The 27,829-nt window shown below is 35.4% G+C and overlaps 1 long non-coding RNA gene across 8 annotated transcripts in view; it reads left to right on the top strand.

Annotated features, from left to right (window-relative positions):
- Nucleotides 1–27,829, top strand: part of LOC137224941 (uncharacterized) — a 367,121-nt gene that overhangs the window by 95,962 nt on the left and 243,330 nt on the right. For 5 of the 8 annotated variants that reach the window (XR_010943580.1, XR_010943579.1, XR_010943582.1 and 2 more), the window contains one exon: nt 17,130–17,184. The exons of 2 other annotated variants lie outside the window; for them this stretch is intronic. This is a non-coding gene — a long non-coding RNA (uncharacterized lncRNA). Of the gene's footprint in view, nt 1–5,902; nt 5,987–17,129; nt 17,185–27,829 lie in introns of all 8 variants that reach the window. One more of the 8 variants, XR_010943584.1, reaches the window with a different exon arrangement.

The following is a 27,829-nucleotide window of genomic DNA, read 5'->3' as shown; positions in this document are numbered from 1 at the left end:
AGGGGCTTCCAATAATTTCTTTGGGTTACTTGTTCTGAAACTCCTGACTTATTTTAGGCCACATTTCAATGTAAAATATTTTAATTAGAGTTGATAAAACTGGGCACAGTGTAACAAGAGTGGCAGAAAAGGAAATGCTGCAGATTGTACTTGTGAATTTGTTGAGCTCAGGATAAGGAAACAGCATCTGTTCCAGGAATATCTACTAGTTAAGACCCAAGAAGTCAAACATACCTAACCATACTGCATATCACATTATTTCAGCAGGAGGAACCAAGAAGAAAAGGAGCAATCTACCATCTGCTAAGCCATCTGTTTCATAAGACCTATTCCTTATTTAGTGCCATTAGGGTTTTCACTTCTTTAAAAAAATGATCAGCATCATCAAAGACCCCAAATAAGAGCGTATGATAACACTATCTAATAGCTATCTGAGTTAGCAGTAGCTTCTATTTTTCTCAAAATTGTTTCCCTGTTGAATTATGTCCTTTGCAATGTGTTTAGTATGGAAAGAGCACAATGTGTGAATCAGAAGCCCTGAGTCTGAATCCTAACTCTGCTTACTACTAACCTATCTAGGGAAGGTTGCCTACATCTGATGTTAAACCTCTTCCTAAGTAAAATGTAAATAATATTTATCTCACAGGATGTAAGCTAAAACATAAGCCCCATGAAGGCAAGAATCTTCATTTGGTTTGTTCACTAATGCACCTCAAGCACTCAGAACATTGTTTGGTACATAGAAGATGCTTATTACAAACTTGTTGAATGTAATACTGAAACAAAATTGATACCTATGGAAATGCTTTGAAGACTATTACCTAAATAATAGAGTTTAGGATCAGAAACATAAAGATCACCTAACTCAGTCTCCTTGGTTTGTAAATGAGTAAATTGAGGATCAGAAAGACTTACCTGCGCAAGTAAGTTACAACCACACAGTTGCCAAGCTGGCACAGTCATTCAAGCTTCCTAAATTCTAGTTCAGATCTATTTTACAGAGCCATGCCTTCCTCTTCCCTTTTTTATTGAAGTATAGGTGATTTAAAATATTGTTTTAGTTTCAGGTGTACAGCATAGTGATTCAGTATTTTTTCAGATTATATTCCATTATAGGTTATTGTAAGATAATGGCTATAATTCCCTGTTCTATACAGTATATCCTTGTTGCTTATATATTTTATATATAGTAGTTTGTATCTGTTAATCCCATAATCCTAATTTTATCCCTCCCCCTTTCCCTTTCCCTTTGGTAACCACAATTTTGTTTTCTATATCTGTGAGTCTGTTTCTCTTTTGCATTTACATTCATTTGTATTATTTTTTAGATTCCACATATAAGTGATATCATATAATATTTGTTTTTCTCTGTGTGACTTAACTTACTTTACTAAGTATAATATTCTCTAGGTTCATCCATATTTCTGCAAATGGCATTCCTTTTTATGGCTGAGTAATATTCCACTGTGTGTGTGTGTGTGTGTGTGTGTGTGTGTGTGTGTGTGTGTGTGTGTGTATAGTACGTCTTCTTAAGCCAATTGTCTGTCGATGGTACTTGGGTTGTTTCCATGTCTTGGCCATTGTAAATAGTACTGCTATGAACAATGGGAGTTATTTTTAATGTGCCCTTTACTAATTTTTAAAAATGCTTCATCAGATCTATCAAGTCTATTAATAAGTTTTTCAAATGTTCAAACACAATTCTAAATACTCTGTCAGTTCCTTTTTGTTTTCAGCTCTGCAGAACTCTCCCCTGAAGGTCTCTGTCCCCTGCAGCAACCTGAGTGGCTATTCTTTGGCCTTGATGTAAGCTGTCATTCTGAGATTTCCTTTGTTGCTCTCTTGTTTCAGGTCCCTTTTTTCCTGGGTTTCCATTTCTTCCTCTTTCTTTATGTGAATCCTCATTATACTGAAACATGTGGTCGAATGGCTTCCTATTGCCTCTATACTTGAATTCTGTGGGAGGAATTGATTTGTTTCTTCTTATCCAACCCTGCAAGCACTGAGATGTCAACTTCTTCTAGTCATTTTGTCAGTTACTATTCCTCTGTTGGCTTTCCATCTTCCAAAGTTTGCTGACATCCCTTGTCTACTTTGGTCTCCTCTAATGTCATTTTAATGGGATTTGTAACTGGAAGTTTCTACATTTCATTTAAAATTTCTTCCCTTTCACCACTCCCTCCTCACCACCAACCCCCAAAAAGTGCTCAACAGAGTAACTGCCACATATTGATTCTCAATACTTGTTAAGTGAAAGGAACATAGATGAGTTTATTGATATTCCTACATACTATGGCAGAAACTTCTCTAGTTTCTCAAAAAATGTATCACATTATTTAGGTTAGGTTTAAAAAGAAAGTTTTTTTCTTTTAAATTCTTATCAAGAGAATATTGTTTGCAAGTTTTTTTTTAAAGTAAAGACATTGAAGGAACATTAAAAATCTGAGATCTTTATCAATAGGAATGAAATTTAAATAGTATTAATAGATGATTCCTGTTAAGTAACTAAAAACTGATATCAGTTCGTTAGAAAGCCTTAAGTTTCTTAATTTGGTCAAAAAGTGTGACAATGGCAAACATTACAAAGACTACACTTGAAGTTCTTATGCTCTTTATACATTGCGTGACCATATAAATTATTTTCCTAACTGAAGTGAAAGGGAAGGAGGGGCTATCAATTATACAATGTTAGGTGTAAATGAGAATTGTCCTAGGCAAACTGGACACAAGGTCTCCTTACTGATACCGTAGATTAGATTGAAAAAAACGCAGACCTATAATTTACAGTGGAGAAAGTTGGGGTAAGGTTATAGGGATGATACAGAATACTGATGTAAGGTTATAGGGATGATACAGAATACTGATGGATCTATAATATAAGTAATAAGATTCAGGACTGCTATTTAAATAAATAAAATAGACTATATAGTGAGTTCATCTGAAGGGAAATATATTCAGTGAGTAAATTAGAGTAACAGTTTTTTGAATTTTGAGATTCATCATCAACCAGAACAGGGTTTAAATTTACTTGGAACAAAGAATTTCCTCTTACTTAAAGTAGTTAATCAGTTGTGTCATTATGAGAAGCATTACCATATTCTAGCTAGGGAGCTTTCTGTACAGTGCCTTCATTAAGAAGTAAAACAAAAAAATCCCCAAAGCCAAAACAAAAACCTCAGTGCAAAATGTAATATGCCTTTTCTTCCCTGTATTATCAAAATAGCTCATTGTGCCATTCGTAGGTACTACCTTTATTTATAACCAAATAGCATCCTTTTTGATAAAACAAAATGTTTCTCTATAAACTTTGAGACTTAATTATGACAATATAATTAGACAATTTCCTGTCAATATAAATAACTTAAAAATATCAAATTTAGAACCATTTTCATCATGATTAGACATTAGCAAAATTACTGATTTTTCTTTTGCAGTTTCTATTCTAACCATTTGAGTGGTGCTGAGTTGTGCTTCCTCATTTAAGTTTAGTTTCATCTTGTTCCTGAAATAAATTTTTATTAGTTTTATTTATTTATCTTTATTTTATTATTTTTTCAAGATCACTTTTTAAATTGAAGTATAGTTAATTTATAATATTGTGTTAGTTTCAGGTGTATGGCATAGTGATTATTTTTTTTTCATATTATGTTCCATTATCTGTTATTACCAGATAATGGCTATAATTCCCTGTGCTATACAGTAAATTTCTGTTGCTTATCTACCTTATGTATAGTAGGTTGAATCTGTTAATCCCTTGTTCGTAATTTGTTCCCCCCACCTTGGTAACAATGAATTTGTTTCTATGTCTGTGAGTCTGTTTACGTTTTGTATATAGACTTATTTGTATTATTTTTTAGATTCACATATAAATGATATCATATATTTGTCTTTCTCTGTCTTATTTCACTAAGTATAATATTCTCTAGGTCCATACATATTGCTGCAAATGGCAATATTTCCACCTTTTTTATGACTGAGTAATATTTCATTGTGTATATATATATGTATACCACATCTTCTTAAGCCGGTCATCTGTTGATGGGCATTTGGGTTGCTTCCATGTCTTGGCTATTGTAAATAGTGCTGTTATGAACACTGGGGTGTATGTACCTTTTCAAGTCAGAGTTTTTGTTGTTTATAGATATATACCCAGGAGTTGAATTGCTGGATCATATGGTAGTTGTAGTTTTAGTTTTTTAAGGCACTTCCATACTGTTTTCCATAGTGGTTACATTCCCACCAACAGTGTAGCAGGGTTCCCTTTTCTCCACATCCTCTCTAGCATTTATTATTTGTAGACTTTTTGATGATAGCCATTCTGACTGGTGTGCAGTGATACCTCATTGTAGTTTTGATTTACATTTCTCTGATAATCAACAATTTGAGCATTTATTAGTTTTAATTTAGAGAGAACATTCTGTTATATTTCTCTGTGTGTGCATGTGTGTGTATACATGCACAATACAAATATACAGTAACAGGAAGTGTCAAAAAATTAGTAAAGAACATATTTCAGAAAAACTTGCATTTAAAAAATTGCCCCAAGTTTGAAGATAGTTTCAAATTTATTTCAATTTTGCTTTCTGTCGATATTAGTCAAAGTAATGATGTACCAGTAATGATTCTAATAGGTCTCTTGAAAATTTCCTTCATGCTTTCTGTACATTTTTCACAATAGCATTTTCACTTGAAATAATTGGATTGGATTAAGAAATGTCAATAAATTCTTCTTAGTCCATGAAATCTCATGTTTAGCTGTATAGCTATTATATAAATTAATCATAATGAAAATATTGAATTATAATTTATTTACATTAAAAACTGCTGAAGAGTGAGAGCTGGTTACACTGATTCCTAGAATATTGACAGGCCTAAACAGACAAAGAAAAATATTTGAAATATTATTGCATCTTGGTGAAATTTTTGGTCAGTGGTTTTCATGATGCAGAAAATGTAATTAAAAAATCAATTATCACTTAACTGTAAAGACAATAACATTGTCCATTATATATCAAATCAAGATTCTAATTGATTTTAAAAAGAGACTCTTACAAAGATATGAACAGACATTTTACAAAATACATACAAATTACCAATAAACCTACAGAAAAACATATGCCAGTATCTTAACACCGTCCCCAGATTTTTAAGTCTTGCCAAAGATGAATTTTGTTTCAAGAACAATTTTGTTTGATAATGACGTTACACTGATTTCAAATTATAGCCTAGTCATATTCACAGTCACAAACAATATTATTAAAACATTTGACTCTTATGAGCACCAGTACAAAATACATTTGCTAGGTCATCTAGATTTCACTACTAATTATGGGGCTAAAAATCATAGAATGATCTGGCCTTTGCTCATTGACATTTCTGAGCTTCCAAAGGGTTCATTAATCATGTAAATATCAAGGGACTACAGAATAAAGACCTTGAAAGGGAGAATACATATGTTAAGAAATGCTGGATGTGTCCAATCACGCAGCTGCCTTAAGATCAGAAATAATAAATTCTTGAAGGTTATAAGAGATTCAGAAATAATTCTGGCATTAATTGAAATGCCTTTGGCCTACCCACCCTTATTTCTACCAAAGTTAAATTGTTAAGCTTTCTGATAAAAGAGGTTTTTAAGCTTTGATGTTAAGGGAAATCATTATCCAAAATTCATGTTGTTATAAGCAATCATGATAAATCTGAGAGGAAGTTTATCATATCAGGAGCTCTGCATTTAGTTTTCCCACTTGCCACATTTCAGTTGAGATTTTTTAGTAATTGCACCACATAGTCTACAATGTTTTGAGGGGTAAAGAAAATTCAAACATTCGTCTTTTAAAATTTAGTATTCTACAGCTATTGATTTACTAATGTTGACAGGGATTGACTGATCTAATACTTTCAGGATAAAGTACAGTTTGGCTGACCTAGTGTTTAGGATGGGAGGAATAATAAGCTTCCTATCTGAGGAAAGACTTTGGAGGAATCGGTAAGTATCTTGGTTATACATTTGCAATTAATGACTGAATTCTTTGTTTCTGTTTTTGTTAACAAAATGAAACAGAGAAATGGACAGATTATTCTACTGATAGCTTAAACATTCAATTATCTGGAGACACAGTGCAGGAAGCTGGAATAGGTAGTGGCTAAGTCCATAGGCTTTGTAGTTAAAGGACCAGGGATTGAAGCCTGGCTTCTTCACAAACAAACTGACTTGGGCTTGGTCTTGCCCATTTCTCTCAAACATCATCAGCTGATTCTAAGGGAGGCAGTAAGAGGAGGGACTAAGCATGTGGGATCTGACCTTAGACAGTCTGTTTGAATTCTGCCCCTGTACTTCCAAGCTGTGTGATCTCAGGCAAGGCACCTAACCCTTTTTTAAAAAAAATTTATTTTATTAATTTATTTTTTTATACAGCAGGTTCTCATTAGTTATCTATATTATACATATTAGTGTATACATGTCAATCCCAATCTCCCAATTCATCACACCACCCCCACCCCCACAGGGCACCTAACCTCTTGAAGCTTTAGTTTTGTCATCTATAAATGGAGTTAATTATAGCAAGTTTTGATTTGTTTTAGTGAAAATTAAATGAGACAGGAAATTCCCTGGCGGTCCAGTGGTTAAGACTCCGTGCTTTCACTGCCGAGGGTGTGAGTTCAATCCCTAGTCAGGAAACTAAGATCCCGCAAGTTGACCAGGGTGGCCAAAAAAAAAGACTATGTCAGGAACATGGTAAGTGTTCAATAAACGTTCTTCTTTGTCCTCTTCCTTCTCCTCTCCCTCTGCCTCCTTCTCTTCCTTTTTAGTATTAGTGACAGTAATAAAATTAATGACATAATATCTCTGGTGAGAGTAGAATTAGATGTAGGGGAAAATCATCCTGGCAGACTCACATATTACCAGAAAGAAAATTTGGATTCGGGGAACATACTTGAAGTGGGAAAAAGAGAGAAGCAGAGAAGATGGGGCTATTTGATGTTGGGAGTTTTATTTGGCTGGATCAACCACTGATATAATGTTTGAAGAGAAGAGGAGATCAGCTCTGAACTTCAACTGATAAAAATATTAGAATTTGAGACTAGTCTCATATTTTGGTTATTTTTCTCTGCAAGGTCTCTAGCCTGTTGGGAATGGAATCTCAAACTTTGTGAAAGAACTGCTTCCTTGTTATAAAGGGTTCCTTTATGAAAAATTGGACTGAATACTAAGTATTATTTATCCTTATATCTATGTCACCAACATAGAACAATAAAAGGAGCCCTTTTTCCTATGAATTTATTTTCTTTCCACCCCCATCCATTTCATCAGCATTGGCTAAGTTTCCATGAATTCCATGAGGGACCTGGCACCTGAAAGAGCTCCCATAAATGTCTTTTGAATTGAATCACTTCCAATATTTGTATTTTCATCTTGCAAGAAGTTTACTTCCAGTTTCTCCTGTGATTTCCAACTAGTCTAAAACAAAGTCAGACACAAATGTTTTTCCTGAATTCACACAATCATACAAGGTGTCAATCTCTCTTTAATTCTATTTTGTATTCGAAACGAATTTTAGGGCAGGGTTTGTCTAGCGCATTAACAACATTGTGACCCATAGTTGCCTAGGTACTCTGGTAGACTCCACAATGATAGATTTTTTTTTTTTTTGCCTTAAGTACAGTTACAAATGATGGTATATAAAAATTATTTGTATCTAGTTGACATTGTCTATATAAGAATAAATTTAATAAAGGAAACAAAAAATGACTCATTGGTAGGGATTGAGATTGGGATTTCTTAAACGTAACTGGAGGTTTCTGAATATGGCTAGTTCTTTTCAAAGCCAATTCATTTTCACAAAAAAATATGACACAGTCCTAAAACTATAATTCTGATATATTTACTTCCTTAGTAATTTCACTCCCTTTTAGCAAAATCATTGGCCTGTAATTGGCATTTCTTATCTGGGTTTTGCTTTGACAACCTATTTGTTTATTCCTTCAGACCTACCTTTTTGAGATTCACAGAATACATTTCCTTTTTGGGACTTTCTGAAATTAATCACTTCCTCCCTATCATCTTTGTTTTAAGCAGAACAGTAATTAGTTGACATCTAAATTTGCACCATAATTGGGAATTCCCTGGCTGTCCAGTGGTTAGGACACGGCGCTTTCACTTCCAGGCCTGGGTTTGATCCCCTGGTTGGGGAACAAAGATCCTGCAAGCAGTGCAATGTGGCAAAAAAAAAAAAAAAAAAAAAAAAAAAAATTGCACCATAACTTCTTAATCTTTTGAATAGTTTATAGTATTTCAGTATACACTTTTTGTTTGTCATTAAAGGTTTTAACCATTTAAAAACTTCTAACCATGTACCTGTCCCTTGTTTTTCCCTTTCCATTATCTGTCTGTTCCTGGAGGCAACATGGAAGTACCAACACATAGCAGACTGTTTAGAAAAGTCAGTGATTAATGTACAGTGTGGTAACTATAGTTAATAATACTATATTGTATAATATATTTGAAACTTGCTAAGAGAGTAGACCTTAAAAGTTCTTATGGCAAGAAAAAAATTTGTAACTAAGTGTGGCTATGGATATTAACTAAATTTATTGTTGGTAATCATTTTGCATGTAAATATATCAAATAATTATGTTGTACACCTAAAACTAATACAATGTTGTATGTCAGTTATATTGCAATTAAAAAAGATAAAAAACCTCAAAGAAAGCTTTGAGTTTAGCTCTAATTTAGAATAATTCCAATAGTGTGAAGATGTAGTAAGCATCTAATAGCTTTTGTTTCTAAATGATTCTTTTGGGAGTTACACAGTATGAAGAAAATACCTAGCATATAAAAGAAGGAAAAAAGGAAAAGAAAAAAAATTAGTGATTTTATGCTTAAGGAGAACAGCAGAGGAAAAGAGTCCTCTCATATTATAGGCTTCAGGAAGTAATGTTACCACATATTGAGTATTTACTTTTTGCTGTGTATTTGTATTTTGCAAGTTATTTACAATCATTATCTCATGTAGTCATAACAATACTTTGAGGTAATAATTATTTTCTCACTTTATAAATGAGGAAACTAAGCCTCCAAAGGTAAATTGCCAAAGGTTATGCAGCTAATAAGTGAAGGAAGTGTAATTTAAATCCTATCTGTCTGATTACAAAGACTGTATTTTAATGGCTATATTACATTGCCTTTCTTTAAGGACACTAAATCTCCATGATATCCACCCTTGAATCCTTTATTACCTTGCAGATCAAAGTACTGTTCACACCAGCATTACTGTCTTGATCTGGGAGCTTGTTTAAAAGTGCAGAATCTCAGACCCTACCCTTTACCTACTGAAACAGAATTTTCTTTTTAAGATCTCCAAGAGTTTTGCACTTTAAAGCTTGAGGATCTAAGGCCATCCACAACTTATTTTAATCTTTAATCTTACTATCATGGACTCAACTTCTAACAGGTTTAATTATACTTCTGTGTTTCACCCATTCCACATTCATGCCTCTGTGTCTTTGTGCCTTCCTGCAGCATGGAATGTCTGCTTCCCTTCACTTTCGCTATCTAACCAAAACCAGCACATTCCCCAAGAAGTGATTTATTCAAGTGCAACTTTTTTTATTTTGTATTCTGATTAGTTGGAATTAATGATTCTTTCTTCTGGATTCCCACAGTCCTTAGCATATATTTCCACTAGAGTCTGTGCTGGCTTGACATTGGAAGACTGTCATATTTTTCTTCACATCCCTTCATGCTTGGCAAAGTGCTTTCTTTGCCATTGCAGGTTCTCAGTAAATGTTCATTGGCTTAATAAATAGTGTGAAGGGTTCATCTTTCCATGCTTTCTAGAAACTTTCAGTTCTAATTTCTTCTTTGATCTAACAGTTATTTAGAAGCATGAATCTTTTTTTTTTAAATGGAGTATAACCTTTATTGTGTGTGTGTGTGTGTGTGTGTGCTATGTAATCTTTTTTTTTTTCACATCTTTACTGGAGTATAAATGCTTTACAATGTTGTGTTAGTTTCTGCTGTATGACAAAGTGAATCAGCTATATGTGTACATATATCCCCATATCCCCTCCCTCTTGAGCTTCCCTCCCACCCTCCTTATCCCATCCTTCTGGGTAGTCACAAAGCATCGAGCTGATCTCCCTGTGCTATGCAGCAGCTTCCCACTAGCCATCCATTTTACATTTGGTAGTGTGTATACATCAGTGCTACTCTCTCACTTCATCCCAGCTTCCCCTTCCCCCTCTGTGCCCTCAAGTCTGTTCTCTACATCTGCGTCTTTATTCCTGCCCTGCCACTAGGTTCTCTTTCTGACTTACTTCACTCTGTATGAAAGATTCTGTGTCCATCCACCTCACTACAAATAACTCAATTTTGTTTCTTTTTATGGCTGAGTAATATTCCATTGTGTATATGTACCACATCTTCTTTATCCATCATCTGTTTTTTTTTTTTTTTTTTTTTTTTGCGGTAAACAGCCCTCTCACTGTTGTGGCCTCTCCCGTTGCGTAGCACAGGCTCCGGACGCGCAGGCTCAGCGGCCATTGCTCACAGGCCCAGGCGCTCCGCGGCATGTGGGATCTTCCCGGACCGGGGCACAAACCCGTGTCCCCTGCATCGGCAGGTGAACTCTCAACCACTGCGCCATCAGGGAAGCCCTATCCATCATCTGTTGATGGACATTTGGGTTGCTTCCATGTGCTGGCAATTGTAAATAGTGCTGTAATGAACATTGTGAAACATGACTCTTTTTGAATTATGGTTTTCCCAGGGTATATGCCCAGTAGTGGGATTGCTGGGTCATGTGGTAGTTCTATTTTTAGTTTTTTAGGGAACCGCCATACTGTTCTCCATAGTGGCTGTATCAATATACATTCCCACCATCAGTGAAAGAGGGTTCCCTTTTCTCCACACCCTCTCCAGCATTTGTTTGTAGATTTTTTTTTTTTTTTTCTTTTTTTTTTTGCGGTACGCCGGCCTCTCACTGCTGTGGCCTCTCCCGTTGCGGAGCACAGGCTCCGGACGCGCAGGCTCAGCGGCCATGCCTCACGGGCCTAGCTGCTCCGCGGCATGTGGGATCTTCCCAGACCGGGACACGAACCCGTGTCCCCTGCATCGGCAGGTGGACTCTCAACCACTGCGCCACCAGGGAAGCCCGTTTGTAGATTTTTTTGATGATGGCCATTCTGACTGGTGTGAGGTGATACCTCATTGTGGTTTTGATTTGCATTTCTCTAATGATTAGTGATGTTGAGCATATTTTCATGTATTTGTTGGCCATCTGTATGTCTTCTTGGAGAAATGTCATTTAGGTCTTCTGCCCATTTTTGGATTGGGCTGTTTGTTTTTGTGATATTGAGCTGCATGAGATGCTTGTATATTTTGGTGATTAATCCTTTGTCAATTAAGCATGAATCTTAATTCCCAAGTAGTTAACATTTTTTCTGATCACCTTTTAATTATTTCCATTTTTATCGAGTGATAAATATAGATTTTACCTTTAGGAACTTATACATGGTAGAGTTTTAAGAATGGACATAAGAAGTAAAAAGAAAAAAAGTATTTGAGAGGTGAAACATTTTATATACATTTATGAAATTTAGTTTATTTTTATATTCAGTTCTTCCATGTCATTATATTTATTACAAAATCTTTCCATTTCTGAAAGAGGTGTGTTAATATTATTATATATACATTATAATTATTATGAATTATCTAACAAACATTATATAGATTTCCAAGCCTTCAGATGCATCCCTTGAATGTACCATAAGTTATATTTTAAAAAACATCAAAAATTTTTTTCCAGCCTACTTTTAGACTGACATGCACTATGATATCTGTGTTTGAGTTGTACTATAGTTTTACCAGACCTTTCCTTTAGCAGCATTTACATAAGAATTATAGCATATTTCATTTGCTACATCTGATCTACCTTACCCCCCACACTCAAAACCCACAACTTTTCTTAGGATAAACATGACATTATTGGCAGGAACAGTTTCTTTTGTTATGAAGATAGTAGCAATTCTCCATTTTCAGATGTACAATAGTCTCAACAGTCATATCACAAGTTTATAAACTGCCAAGAAGTATCAGCCTGGCTACAGAATTAGCATTAAAAAATGCACGACCCTCTCCCTGTGTGTCTCTGTCTTCAGCTGCCACCTTTGCTATCTCTCAGCTCCATGTTGTGAGTTGACCTTGTGGTATAATAGCATCTGTTTGTGCACAGGGCAAGAGAGACTGGCTAAGAAGATTTGGACTGGCTCAGACCATCGATGGTCTGGGGTCTCTCTGTTCTTGAGTACTCTGAGAAGGGCAGTGAATGGGAAGACGGATAAAGGAGAAGGTGTCCAGTACACAACTGTGAGATGTGACCTCATATAATAATTGAAGAGGAATGTTAGCTCCTACTGCCTAACTGGGTTTGGTTCATTTTAAAATTCTGTTTACTTTAATTAGGTTTACTGCAGAATGGGAGGCTTGCTGAGCTTGAAAATCTCATGTCTCTCAAAATAGTAAAAGAAGGTTGGCCCCTTGGTGATTCTTTGCCACTCTTCCACTCCACTCCTCATCCCCCAATTATTTTAGACACGAGTAGAACTCTTTCCTGAGATGACGTAGTCAGGTCCTTGCTTGCTTCCTTGGAGTCAGCTCAAATAGGTGTAAACACTATTTAATCAGCCCCCAAAAAGAAACCAGGATAGGGATAAGGATGTCTACAGGAGACCTCTTCTTGCCACACCCAACAAAAGAACAGCTAGCTTTTTAAGCATGTAATTCAAATTTTCCTTTTTTTCATGGTTACTCTCATTTCGTAAGGTGGCAATTTATAAAGTGTAGGCGCAGGATGTAGGGAGATAGTACAAAAATCTGGGTGTCATAACAATGGCCTGCTGCTATAAGGAGCTGTGGCATTTAGTTGAGGGTGAAAGTCCAGTCCATGGAAGCCTTTCAGAGGGATAAATACCTCACCCTCTCTCTCTTTTGATGTATCTTTGCTGGTGCACATCCCATTAACTGTACCTAACAAACCAGGAGGAAAAGAGAGTTCGTAGATATTAACCATATAGGTTCATATGTATACCTCTTTCCCCACAGGGCAGGTGGAGAGTGGGTCTGGAAGGATCATTAGCTTCTTGTCTGACCTTTACTGCTCTGAATCCTTCATGGATTCTATTTCCTCCTCCTCTCTACTATGTGCAGGTACTGTGTTTAATCATTGATTAGTCTCTCTCAGAGTGCTCTTCCTTGGTGATCTCACCCTTTCTCACTTATAACTACCAAGACTCTGTCAGTCCTTTCTGAACCTTCAGTTCTAACTCTAGCTGGGTTGGTTTTTAGATTTTCTTGAAAAACCAAAACCGAAAAATAGGTCATCTTCCTTCAGGGCCAGCAAGTTCTCTATTTATATGACTGTTTTGCAGTGTAAGAAGGACTGTGGTAATCTGCATACTATTCATTGAGAAAACTGTAGTCAGCTTAGGAAATAATAGTTTTCCTCTCAACATAACCAAGGAGGATCAGATATCCATTCTCTTAGTGTTGCTGTGTTTATTTGATGTGGACAGACTGTACCTGAAACTGCTGTGTGATCAGCTAGGATTCCCACACGTTCCAGGGCATACAGGAGTTGAAATTTTAAAAAATTCCTGCAATATAATGTGTAATCTAGAGCATAGCAATGGCAACTATGTACCAGGTAAATGTTCTGTCTGTTCCAATCCATTGGCCTAAGTATTATGACTCCAGAGCATGTATACTTAATGCTTCAGTATCCTGGGCATGGGAGATGGAGAGAAAGGGAGACAGACATCAAAGGTGATGCCAAAGTTTTGATTCCAAGTGATGGGGAGAATGATGAGAAGTCACGAAGGCAGCAGGTTTGGAGGGGAAGATGAAGAATTCCATTTGAATTTGTGCTATCTGAAAGGAAGTGTCCATTAAGCAATTGGATATGGGGAGGCACTGGCAGTGTTGTGAGTTTAAGGAAAGAAGTTGCATCCAGGGAGATAGACTTGGGAGTCATCAGCATAGAAGTGGCAGTTAAAGCTGTCATGAGCTTATCCCTCACAAGCAAGTAGAATCAGAAGGAAAAGGGGCTTAGTTTTCTTCACTTTCACTGCTACCATCTAATTCAAGACATCGGTATCTTTTGCAATAGTCTCCTCACATTTCTCTATTTTGCCTCTTATTCAATCCATTCTCCCACACTGCCCTCAGCCCAGGTGATCTTTTTAAATGTGGGTCTTCAAAGTTTAAACCCATCAAAGTTTTCTCATTACGCTTGGAATAAAATTCAAACAAGTGCTTAGGAAAGTCTAACAAGTCTCAAGTCCATAAGGTACATGCTCGACCTTCCATCTAACTTTATCTTATGCTGTTGTTCACTATTCTAAGTTCCTGTCATACTGGCTCTCTTTAAATTTCTGGCAAACCCCAAATTCTTTTCCACATCAGGGCCTTTGCTCCAACTCTTCATCTGCTGGTTCCTTTTTTTCCTTTTTAGTTATCAGCTTAAATGTCATTTGCTCAGAGAAGTTTCCCCTATGCCCCAAATGTAAAGAGTTCTCCATCACTACATCTTGTTCTTTTTCTTTATAGCATGTATCTGAGTTCAGAATTGTATAATAATTTGTGTTTACTTTTAAAATACCTACCTCTCTCTTTGGATTGTAAGGAATCCACTGAACACTCAGTGCCTACCACATAGTAAATACTCAGTTAAGTACTTGTTGAATGAATTAATCTACATTCATTCAAGTAATATATTTTAATCTATACTATAATCATCAGTATCCTCTATCATTTATGTATTCTCCATATATCATTTGTCCATCTATACTCTATCATTTATGTATTCTCCATATATCATTTATCCATCTATCATTTATTTATATGACTCTGTACATGGATACTGAGTAACTGAAACTCTAAAGCCTCATTTTTTTGTCTCCCCACAGGTACAAACAGATCATTGTTATACTTTATGCAAGCAGCTGCAGATGAATTTCTGTCAAAATCAAATAAAGACAGTAACATTTAGATGGAAGACAGGAATGACCTTCTTTCTATATGTTCTGTTTAGAAAAAAGTTCATTTCTGAATTGGCTATCATGTTGTCTATAAGTATTATGCAAGCTACCTTGAGTCCTTATAATGTAAGTTAGGTTATAATGAGAAATGAGAAGTAATGGCCCTGAAGACAATTCTCTGGGTATGATTTTTTTCCAACATACTTATGGAACAGTATAGCAGAGGTTAGGGTTCATGAAATAAGGAAACGTGGGGGCAGAACCTCTTCTTTCACTAGATCTCTTTATTTTTTACTCCTTTCCTACCTTTTCTGTTACCTTGAGGGTAGATGGTGAGAGGAACGTGAGTATAGGAAAAAGTGAAAAAGGGAGAATATGGGAAAAAGTGAAAAATCTTACATGTAATCTGGCTGTAGGTGCCCCCTAATAAAGAAGCTACTGTGCAACGAGTGTATTCAAGCTGAGCTCTTATGACCCAACCTCAGTCCCTGTCCGTAGGGGTATACCTTCTCCCTCTTTCTCCTGGGTTTCTCTATCTGGCAGAAAATTAGTTTATGAGGAGTAACTTGAGCCTGGTTATCTTCTGTGGTCTCCCATTGGCCCACAGAAACTCACATCCTTGTTTCAACACTAGGGAAGTGTAGGCTGTTTCCCCTTTGCTTCCTTCTCTCTTTGCTGCCATCATGGGTAGCTCCAGACACCTTATTATCTTCAGGTGGGAGGCAAGTATACATCTTCCTGTTCTCAAATACTCCCAAAATGCTAGGGGTCACATATCAGTTCACTCTCTCAGAGTTCCAGCCTTGGTGGTCACATCAAGATGGGCCTCTGGATTTTGTGGTTCAGCAAAACCCCACCCCTGGAAGTGAGATGTTTGTCTCTCCTTCTCTAAGGTTCTCCCAGTCCTTAAGAGTGGTTCTCTAAGGGCTCTTCCACTGAGAGAAGAGAAGAAAGCCAGTGTGCTCTCTACTTATATGAATCCCCTTACCAAATGTTCTCCCCACCTCTGTCCTTTTTCCCTACAGTTCCTTCTCAAAACAGCAGCCAGAGTAATCCTTTGAAAAACTCAAGTTAGATTAGGTTACTCCTTTGCTAAGAATTCTCCAATGGTTTCTCATCTCATTTAGAATTAAATTCAGTGTTCTTATCGTGGTCTGTTTGTTCCCCTTGATCTGTCCCTCACTATTCCTTTGATACCATTTTTCTGCTATTCCTTTTCTTTAGCTCATTCTGCTCCTTCCTTTTCCTTGAACACAACAGGCTTAATTCTTTCCATATGCCTGGAGTGTTCTTCCTCCGAACATGCATTTGGCTAGCTTCTTCATCTACTTCTATGTGGATGTCATCTTCTCAGAGAGACCTTTGCTGACCACCTTATCTGAAATATAACCCTACCCCCCACACCCCCATACCACTTTTGGCATCTGAGCAGTGTTGACAATGGATATCCTGAGTTTTTAAAGTCCATAGCCATTACTTTTTTTACTTGAATCTAAAATGAGTACATAATTTTTCTACTTTATTGATTTGTTTAATGTATCTATTCATTTAGCTCATAAGTTCCTGGGAAAGCAGAATCATTACCATTTTTATTACTTCTGCAGCAAATAGGTACTTAATAAATGCTTTTTGAAGCTTGAAGGAAAATCCAGATAGACTGAATAGTTTTTGAAGCTCTCTAAAAAGCTCACTGCAGGATATGTAATTTACTGATTTATGCAATTTGGTTATTGAAAGTTATGATGAATTTTAGTAGACCTCCTACACTCTGGTTTCTACTCTAACTCTTCCTTAATAACACTGTCAGATTGCAGTTTTTAAAGGACTGCTTTCATCATCTTCCACCTTTGCTCAAAACCTTCACAATCATGTGTATGTGGTTGTGTGTGACTATACATGTATGCATGTGTGTATCATGTTAAGCCAAAGCCTGCCTGCTTCCCTCTCCCTCCTTTCCTCCCTTCCTTCCTTTATCACTATTGTTTAGTGAGCACCGTTATATATTAGGTCTATTGTTTTGTATTTTACCTGCAAAATTTCCCTATAACCCTCACAACATCTTGCAAGGATCTGTTATTATCTTCATTTTACAGATGGAGAAAATGGAGTTTGTACTGGTTAAGAAGTCTGTCTCAGGTTACTCAGCTGGTAAGTGGCAGAATTGTAACAGGAGCTAAATCTGTTCTAAAGCTTTGGTACCAGTGTTTCCTCAAACTCAAGAAATATACAGACTACTTTTATTTATTTGTTTATTTGAGTTTCATTTTTTCACTTTTTCATTGAGGTATAATAGAGTTAGAGTGAAACACAAATATTGTGTTCAGTTCAAGGGATTTGTAAATATCTGTTCATCCAGGTAACTACCTTTCAGATCAAGATATATAATCTTCCTAGTCCCTTAGGTAGACCACTTTTTAAAGACAAGAAATTTTTTCATAGATGTCCAATGCTGACTTAAATTTTTTTTTTTTGCGGTAAACAGCCCTCTCACTGTTGTGGCCTCTCCCGTTGCGGAGCACAGGCTCCGGACACACAGGCTCAGCAGCCATGGCTCACGGGCCCAGCCGCTCCGCAGCATGTGGGATCTGCCCGGACTGGGGCACAAACCCGTGTCCCCTGCATCGGCAGGTGGACTCTCAACCACTGCGCCACCAGGGAAGCCCTATTTTTTATTAAATTAAAATAAATAGAAAATTATATATAATCCTCTTATATTTGTAGTTCTTGTACAAGCATAAAAACAAATTTATATATTTAATATAAATGAAGCTCAAAATTCAGCAAAATTTCAATTAGCAAAATTTAATAAGACATATAATGTTTTGCTGAAACCAAACTCTGTCACCATGTGAATATAGTATTGGTTTTATAGATTTTTTTTGCATTTGCTATGCCTATGTCACTTTGTGATGTCATTTTTTTTTCCACTTGAGTTGTCTCAGAACCTTTATTCATACACTACTCTATGACACCATTTTGACCTTGTTTCATGTGAATATATAATTTATGTCTTGAATCAGGTTCTGTTTTGTTCTCAGGAAACCTCAATAGTTAAAGTAGTTAGCAACAATATAATCACATACATACAAGATGTGGGTACTGAAATCTCTTGTCAGTACTTGGTATTGAGGTAGTCATAGGGATAAATCTATCAATTATAAATATTTACTTAGACAATCAAATAAATGGAAACACAAAATTTTAAAATTCTTTTGGAGGGAATTCTCTGGTGGTCCAGTGGTTAGGACTGACGCTTTCACTGCGGGGGCCCGCATTTGATCTCTGGTCGGGGAACTAAGATCTGCATGCCACGTGGTACGGCCGCATTAAAAAAAAAAAATTCTTGTGGAAAACCTTGTGGACTATTGGGGCTATGCCTGTAGAGTTTCAGTTAGGGAAACACTGCTGTGCCCTGCTTACTCCGATGTCTGACACTCAAGGTCCACCATACTTGAGTCATTTCTACTTAGAAAACAGCATTGGTGATAAAACATGCCTCCTTCTCTGTTAGGCTGGTGTAGTCACTCTCTGAGGAATGTGTCATGGATATTCCTAGTATATGCCTTAACTTTATTGGAAAACCTTCCCCTAAGCTATTGCCTATTTAATGCTGACCATTCTTAAATTCACAGTTAACATTTCAACTTCTTCATGAAATCATTCCTAATCTCTTTAAGCTGTGCAAATCTCTTTTTCCTAGTATTGTGTTCATATTTTAGTACTGACCTTATTTAGTTCATAATGATTTTTACAACTTAGCATAATATAATTTATAGTCTTAAAGTTTATTATATTATTATATACGTATTACTTTTAGTCTGTAACTAGATTTTAAGAGTTTGGGGTCAGGAGTTTAAGTTCTGTGATACTGTGGTGTAGCAAAAAGAGCACTGCTTTTTAATTATGGTTAAATTACTTATTAGCTCTGCAGCTGGAAGCCTCATTGAAATTATTTTCATATTTAAAAATTGGCATTAAAAATTCAGGGGAGTTAATATGTTTAAGAAAGCCTATAATAATGACCTAGGAAGCAGAGTCTTAATGGTGAATGTTTATTTACTCTTTATTAAAGATGGGTATGGCTATAGCTACATGAAAATTTACCAAGAAGATAGAAAACCTGAAAGACCTTGAAACTGCTGACAATTACTCACTTTTGGTGATTAGCAAAACCATCAAAAGAAACATAGAATGGTTGTTAAGTGACTTTGGAATCCCAGAGAACTCAAATGGTGAAAAAAAAAAGGAGCTATTACAAGTGAATAGCTGACTGAATATATAGTATCATGGGATAGAAATGGGTTTTCCAGACTAATTGGGAACCTGGAGAAGCTTGGAATATATCTTACAACATCTGGAAGAAAACCTGCAGAGTTTTCAAAGAGTTTTCAACTCAAATTTAAAAGGAGTTGAAATAGAGATAGAGATAACTTTTATCAAAAACTTTAAATCCAAATAATATACAGGATGTCAGGTCTAACACTGACAGATCAATAGTGGAAAAGATGCATTTTCACTGGAGAACATAAGGAAGAGGGTCATTAATAACACTTTTGGCCTTAAATGTCTCCATAAGTAATGAAGTAAGTGAACTTGGAATGTTAAGACAAGAATGTAGTTATTATCTTGAGATTAAGATGGAATGCGGTTTAGAATTAGAATAATTAAATGGCATAAAGATGCACTTTGTTCAAAGAAGTCAAAAGAATGGTAGTGTGCTTTGAATTTTTTTGTTTTTCAAAAAGTTGAGGAAGCAGTGAAATAAACCTGTAGTCTGAGCATAATCTGATCAATGAGAGAAAACTGCTTGAAGTGTGAAAGTGTGAAAGACCATGGATAACAGGGACCGTGTCATTTTAGAGTTTGTAAAGCCAAAGAGAAAGGGAATGAGGGAATGTCTGGACCACTACGTCATGCTAAGTAGTGATAGTTCTTATTTATTGAAGAGTTACTAATATACAAGACACTGTAGTAAGTGTTTTATATTGAATATCTCATTTAATTCTCACAACTCTTATCCCAGTTTTACAGATGAAGAAACTGAGGCTTAGACAGGTTAAGTAATTTTCCAAACATCACAAAAAAATTTAGTAGTAGAGCCAGATTTGAATCCAGGCAGTCTGAATTTAGAAATATCTTTCTAAGAATTTAGATTTCTTAGTTTTTAGAAAAGATAAGTGGATTTCCTTGACCAGTGAATTTAAAAGAAAGAATCGCAACCCAAAAGACCCAGAATAGCCAAAACAATATTGAGAAAGATCAAAGCTGGAGGTGTCATGCTCCCTGATTTCAAACTATACTACAAAGCTACAGTAATCAAAACCGTATGGTACTGGCACAGAAAAAGACACATAGATCAATGGAACAGAATATAGAGACCAGAAATAAACCCACACACTTATGGTCAATTAACCTATGACAAAGGAGGCAAGAGTATACAGTGGAGAAAAGACAGCCTCCTCAATAAATGAGGTTGGGAAAACTAGACAGCTACCTGCAAAAGAATCAAACTGGACTATTCTCTCACACCATGCACAAAAATAAATTCAAAGTGGATTAAAGACTTAAATGTAAGATCTGAAACCTTAAAACTTCCAGAAGAAAACATAGGCAGTATATTCTTTGACATTGGTTGTAGTAATATTTTTTTGGATATGTCTCCCTAGGCAAGGGAAAGAAAAGCAAAAATAAACAACTGGAACTACATCAAACTAAAAAAATTTTGCACAGCTAAGGAAACTCTCAACAAAATGAAAAGGCCACCTACTGAATGGGCGAAGATATTTGCAAACAATATATCTAATAAAGGGTTAATATCCAATACATACAGAGAACTCATACAACTCCACAGCAAAAACAAAAACAAAACACCAAAAACCAAAAAACATGATTAAAAAATGAGCAGTTGATCTGAATAGACATTTTTCCAGAGGAGGCATACAGATAACCAACAGGCACATAAAAAGATGCCCAACATCACTAATCTTCAGGGAAATGCAAATCAAAACTACAGTGAGATATTACCTCACACCTGTCAGAATGGCTATTATCAAAAAGGCAACAAATAGCAAGTATTGGTAAGGATGTAGAGAAAAGGGAAGCCCTGTATACTGTTAGTGGGAATGTAAATTGGTGCAGCTACTATGGAAAACAGTATGGAGAGTCCTCAAAAAATTAAAAATAGAACTACCATACAATCTAGCAATTCCATTTCTGGGTATTTATTCAAAGAAAACAAAAACACTAATTCAAAAAGATATATGCACCCCTATGTTCATTAGGGCATTATTTGCAATAGCCAAGATATGGAAGCAACATAAGTGCCCATCAATAAATTAATGGATAAAGAAGATGTGAGATACACACACACACACACACACACACAGACACACACACACACACATATATATATATATATATAAAACGGACTATTACTCAGCCATAAAAAGAATCAAATCTTGCCACATGAAACAGCAAGGAGGGTCTAGAGGGTATTACACTAACTGAGATAGGTCAGACAGAAAAAGACAAATACTATATGATTTCACTTATATGTGGAATCTAAAAAACAAAACAAATAAATAAATGTAACAAAGCAGAAACAGAGTTATAAATACACAGAACAATCAGGTGGTTGCCAGAGGGAAGAGGAGCAGGAGGAGGAATGAAATAGGTGAGGGAGATTAAGAGGTACAAATTTCCAGTTGCAAAATAAATGAGTCATGGGTGTGAAATGTACAGTGGGGGGAATATAGTAAATAATTATGTAATATCTTCGTATGGTGACAGATTGGAACTAGACTTATGATGGTGACCATTTTGAAATGTATAGAAATATTGAATCACTATGTTGTGTAATAGGAACTAACAGTATTGTAGGTCAATTATACTTCAAAAATAAACAAATGAACAAACAAACTCATAGAAAAAGAGATCAGATTTGTGGTTACCAGAAGTGGGAGGAGAAATGGGGGGCGGGGAAATTGGATGGAGGCAGTCAAAAGGTATAAACTTCCTGTTATGATAAATAAGTACTAAGGATATAATGTACAACATGATAAATATAATTAGCACTGCTGTATGTTATATATAAAAGTTGTTAAGAGAGTGCATCCTAAGCGTTCTCATCACAAGGAAAATTTTTTTTTCTATTTCTTTAATTTTGTATCTATATGAGATGATGAATGCTCACTAAACTTATTATGATAATCATTCATGATGTATGTGAATCAAAGCATTATGTTGTACATCTCAAACTTATACAGTGCTGTATGTCAATTATATCTCAATAAAACTGGAAGAAAAAAATAAAAGAAATGACAGCTTGGTAATAATGACAGGCCTTCAAATGACACGTTAACTTTACAATTTGAGATTACTCCAGTGAAGGAAGAAAAAAAATGCACCAAATAAACTTATGTGGTACACAAGAATTGTGTGATATGAAGGAAGGATGCCATTGATGTTTTTACCTTATCTTCTACTTACACTTTATTATCTTTAAAAAGAAGATGGAAGAGATTAAAATTTAAAAGAAGAGATACCTATCATTTAGGGATTAGGTTTGGCTGCTAGGAACTTAAAGTTATAGTAGCTTAAACAGGGTAGAAATTCATTTCTCTTTTCTGTTAAAATCTGTTGGTGGGTAGTCCAGGACTGGCCCAGTGTCTGTGCTCTATAATGTTCTCATGGACCCAGCCTTTTTTGTGGTTCTGCCGCATGTAGACATTATTTTCAAGGTCACCTCATGGTCTAATATAGCTGTCCCAGCTCCAGCCATCACTTCTATATTTCAGCCATCGAGAAGGAGGAAGGGAAGAAGGGCGTGTCTCCATACTATAAGGATACTCTTAAGTTACACATACTAGTTCCTTTTATTTCCCTTGGCCAAAATTAGTCAGATGGTCACACCTAGCTATAGTGAAGGCTGGGAAATCCAAATTCTAGTGTGGATGTATGCATTTCTGCCTAGAATCTGGGAGGTCTATTAGTAAATTAGATGGAGGCAGAAACATATGGCAGGTGGGGGATAGAATCTAGCAAAATTTACCACATATATGTAGTCAAATTCGAAGAGAAGGGTAACAGAAACCTGTAATAATAGTGTCAGGAAAGATAAAAGCCTAGAATAATCTGAAGCATATAGAAAATTCTAACAAAATATTAGCTTTTGATTGTTTAAAACTTTTTGCGTATTTTTAGAATAAATGTAAATATTTGTAATTCTATTTAGAATAAATAGAATAAAAGAAGGTGGTAGATAATTCTCACTTGGGGAAAATTCTAACATTAATAGGTAATGGAGAAATACTAGAATTAGTCCCCCATATAGTTTTCACCTCTTCTATCAAAACTAATTATTAAATTGGAAGAAGAACATGTTGATGAGAAATTGAAAGCTCAAATAGCATAGGACAGCACCTTGATTCTGGCCCTCAATGTTTGCTGCATTATCTCAGCAGCCTCCTTAAAAATTCTTGCTGCTTCTTGGCATACATTTTCTCCTCTCACCCTCCAATCAAGTAAAGAAGACAGCTTCTTTACTCCCACCAATTATTTCTCTAAAAATAAATCTTATCATTCCATGCTTAAAAAATTTTTTTGGTTCTCTATAATTTATAGAATTAAGTTCAGACTTCTTACGATGGCACGTAATGCCCTTCATGGTATGTTTTGGGCTTTTCTTTCATCTCATCTGTCTATTCCATTATGCTTTTTGAGCTCCAGCTTTGCCGAACTTCTTAGTGTTTCCTGAATATTAGACTTACTAATCCTTTTATTTGAATGCCCCTGTTTGCCTGGGAAATTCATGGACAGTCTTTAAGACTGAACTCACATATCTTCACCTTTTAAAAACCATGCACAGGTGGATAGTTTTTCCTCTGTATACACGTGGCATTCTGGACATATTTCTGTTGCAGCACTTATGTTGAAATAAATATGTATTTATTTACATATCTTTCTTCCCTGTGTGAGTTCCCCAGGGGAAACAATTTTAAATGTATTGCTCAACACTTAGTGAATGTTCAAAATATTTATTGACTGATTGGTGAGAGCATGCAGATGGTCTAAATTCAAGTCCCTAGAGTCAGATGAAATACATGCATGCTAGAGTAGCAAAAAAAAAAAAAGAAAAATTCCATCTACGATTTAGGAACTATTGCCAGGTATCTTGGAGGAAATTTGGATAGTAGAAGTGTCAAAAGACTGGAGATAGGCAATGTCCTGATTTTTACAGTTGGTATAAAAGCATACCTAGAAATCATAGACTCACAAGCTTTAGGCCATACACAATTGTAGAGCAGATTATTAGACAGATGGCTTGAGAGCACTTTAGGAAAAATACTGAAAATTATTTTTATTTAAATGTATTTCTGTTATATTTTAACCTTGCCTACTTTCATAGAGAATTAGAGGCAGATGTTGATTCCTAGGAACCTGTAAATGTTTACTTAGGACAAGTTAAAATTGTGTGAAACTCTTTTCCTATGTTTCTTGAAACTTATTGACTGAGAATAATGGCTGTATATTCTGTAAGGCATTTGATGATGTCCCTCATGTACTCTCTATTGTGGTTTTATGTGGATCAGATGATGTATTTGTGTATTGAAAACTATAAAACTCTATGCCAGAGTTTCTCTACTTTTAGTCATTTGCTTAGTACCTTTATGTTTTTCTCCATATTCACATACTATGTCTACTTTTATATACCTAACATTTTTCTTTGTCACCTGATTTTTTAAATTTAAACTTAACCTCATCCTAAAATAAAATAGCTGTAAGGACACAGGTTTCTGTAAAGTACCAGTGATAATTTTTCTAATATACTCTGTAATAAATACATGTCTAGGAACAAAAAAATGATGGCCCATGTGTCATTTTGATTGCAACCAGTGTATAATTTTATAACATTTTATGCTACAATCATTGTTTAAAATATGGGGAATTTAAGCTAATTCAAAATACCAATACCATGAGCGATTTTTACCTATTGCACCATTGCATGGTACACAAAGCAGTTGATTAATGGATTGATATCGAGTTGGAAGGGTGTTTTGAGTGACAAATTTCAGGGCTGTGAATTTTGTCCTGACCTGATTGACATTTTATTAGTGACCTGAAGACATAGGAGGTGAATGGGTTCAATTGGAAATGACATAACCTGGAAGGGATAACTAATATAATAGATCATAGAACTGATTCAGTTAACATAGAGGATACATACTTAGATTAAGACAAACAATGTTTAAATATAGAAAGAAGAAGATCTGGCAAAATTGCTTAGTGTTTTCAGTTGGCTATAAACTCATTAAAAGTAAAAAATTTTATATAGATGCCCAGAAAGTAAATGAACACTTAGATTTTAGTCTTAAAGGTCATATGCTCAAGAAAGTGCTTTAAAATGGAGTGTTCAAATTAAGAGAGTTATATATTCTGCAGCTGATCAATCTATATCTGGAATATTATGTTCAATTCCAGGAAGTAATCCAGGAAAATTATAGATCTGGAAATGCTTTCATTTGCGAGAGAGAGAGTTGAAGGAACTGGGCATGTTAAACCTAAAGAAAAAATATTCTAAGTTGGGGCATGAGAATTGTTTTCAAATACAATATTGGAAAAGCTTTCAACATAGAAGGAAAATGTTATTTATCTGCGTAGTCTTAGTGAGCAGATTTGACTACAGCTCAATAAAAATGAAAAGAATTTAACAGTCAGCGATACTAGAGGGAAGCTGCCATGATTGCTGTATGGTAGTTTTGGAGGTGTGTGTGTATGTTTGTATGTATGTGTGTAAATTGACAGAGAGGTGATCCTTTAACTCTGAATGCTTTTAATTTTTACAATGATCATGTCATCAGAAAAAAAGATATTTCTATTTTGAAATGTAAAATTTAAAACTACTGGAGAAAGGGAGTGGTTGGAGGAGACTCTTGCTTCTGTCACCTAATACCCATGTATTTTTGACTGATTCCTTAACTTCTCCTAGCCTGAAATTCCTCTTCTAGACAATGGGGATAATAATACTTTCCAGGCTGGATGATTGTGAAGATTAAATTAATGCTGTAAGTCAAAATTCCTGACACAGTATGACTTCAGTTTAGGTATTTAGTTGTTTTTCTTTTCTTGTATATGATCTTGGGTTTACTATTGAAGGGACAACCAAAAATTAGTAGGCAGCCTAAATTTCAGCACTAATTTTGAACCTTAAACAGTTCAGTCCTAACTTGTGATTTGAAAGTTATGTGGTATGGGAAAAGTAATATAGAAGAAAGAGAAAATCCTGACCTATATATATGCTTTTGGTCACTAATGGAAGCCCTCACAATGTCACATTAGAGTCTTCATAGGTAAGTTCCATATTCATTATTTTCTTGTCTTTTTTTCAGTGATTCAATATTTTTATAGATTATAATCCATATAAAGTTATTACAAAATAATGGTTGTATTTCCCTATGCTGTACAGTATATCCTCGTTGCTTACTTATTTTATACAGAATAATTTGTGTCTCGTATTCCCATATCCCTAACTCTCCTGTCCCTCCTTCCCTTTCCTCACTGTTAACCACTAGTTTGTTCTCTATATCTGTGCATCTGTTTCTGTTTTGTTATACACATTTGTTTGTTTTATTTTTTAGATTCCATATATAAATGATAACAGAGTATTTATCTTTCTCTGACTTATTTCACTAAGCATAATACTCTCTAGGTCCATCCATGTTGTTGCAAATGGCAGAATTTCATTTTTTTATGACTGAGTAATATTCCATTGCATATACATGCCACATCTTTATCCATTCATCTGTTGATGGGTACTTAGGTTGCTTCCATATCTTGGCTATTGTAAATAATGCTGCTGTGAGCATTGGAGTGCATGTATCTTTCCAAATTAGTGTTTTTGTTTTCTTCAGATATACGTTAGCAGTGGAATTGCTGGACCATATGGTAGTTCTGTTTTTTAGGTTTTTTTGAGGAATTTCCATACCGTTTTCCATAGTGGCTGCAACAATTTACAATTCTACCAACAGTGTGCTTAGGGTTCCCTTTTGTGCACATCTTTGCCAAGACTTGTTATTTGTAGAGTTTTGATGATAGCCATTTGATGATATCTCCTTGTGGTTTTGATTTGCATTTCTCTGATGATTAGCAATGTTGAGCATTTTTTCATGTGCCTGTTAAGACATGAAAAAAATGTCTATTGGAAAAAAGTCGATTCAGGTCTTTGGCCCATTTTTTAATTGGATTGTTTGTTTTCTTGATATCGAGTTGTATGAGCTGTCTATATATTTTGGATATTAACTCTTTATCAGTCATATCAGTTGCAAATATTTTTTCCCATTCAGTAGGTGTCTTTTCATTTTGCCAGTGGTTTCCTCTGCTGTGCAAAAGTTTTTAAGCTTAATTAGGCCCCATTTGTTTATTTATGCTTTTGTTTCCTTTGACTTAGGAGACAGATCCAAAAAAATATTGCTAAGATTTATGTCAGAGAGTATTCTGCCTATGTTTTCTTCTAGGAGTTTTATGATTTCCAGTTATACATTTAGATCTTTAATCCATTTTGAGTTTATTTTTGTACATGGTATGAGAAAATGTTCTGATTTCATTCTTTTACATGGAATGCTGCTTATTGAAGAGATTGTCTTTTCCTTGTTGTGTATTCTTGCCTCCTTTGTCATAGGTTAATTGACCATAGGTGCATTGGTTTATTTCTGGGCTCTCTGTTCTGTTTCACTGATCTATGTGTCTGTTTTTGTGCCATTACCATGTTGTTGGTTACTATAATTTTGTAGTATAG

The sequence above is a fragment of the Pseudorca crassidens genome, chromosome 5 (genome assembly GCF_039906515.1).
Source record: "Pseudorca crassidens isolate mPseCra1 chromosome 5, mPseCra1.hap1, whole genome shotgun sequence".
NCBI lineage: Eukaryota > Metazoa > Chordata > Mammalia > Artiodactyla > Delphinidae > Pseudorca > Pseudorca crassidens.
This window is presented reverse-complemented; position numbering and strand designations above follow the sequence as displayed.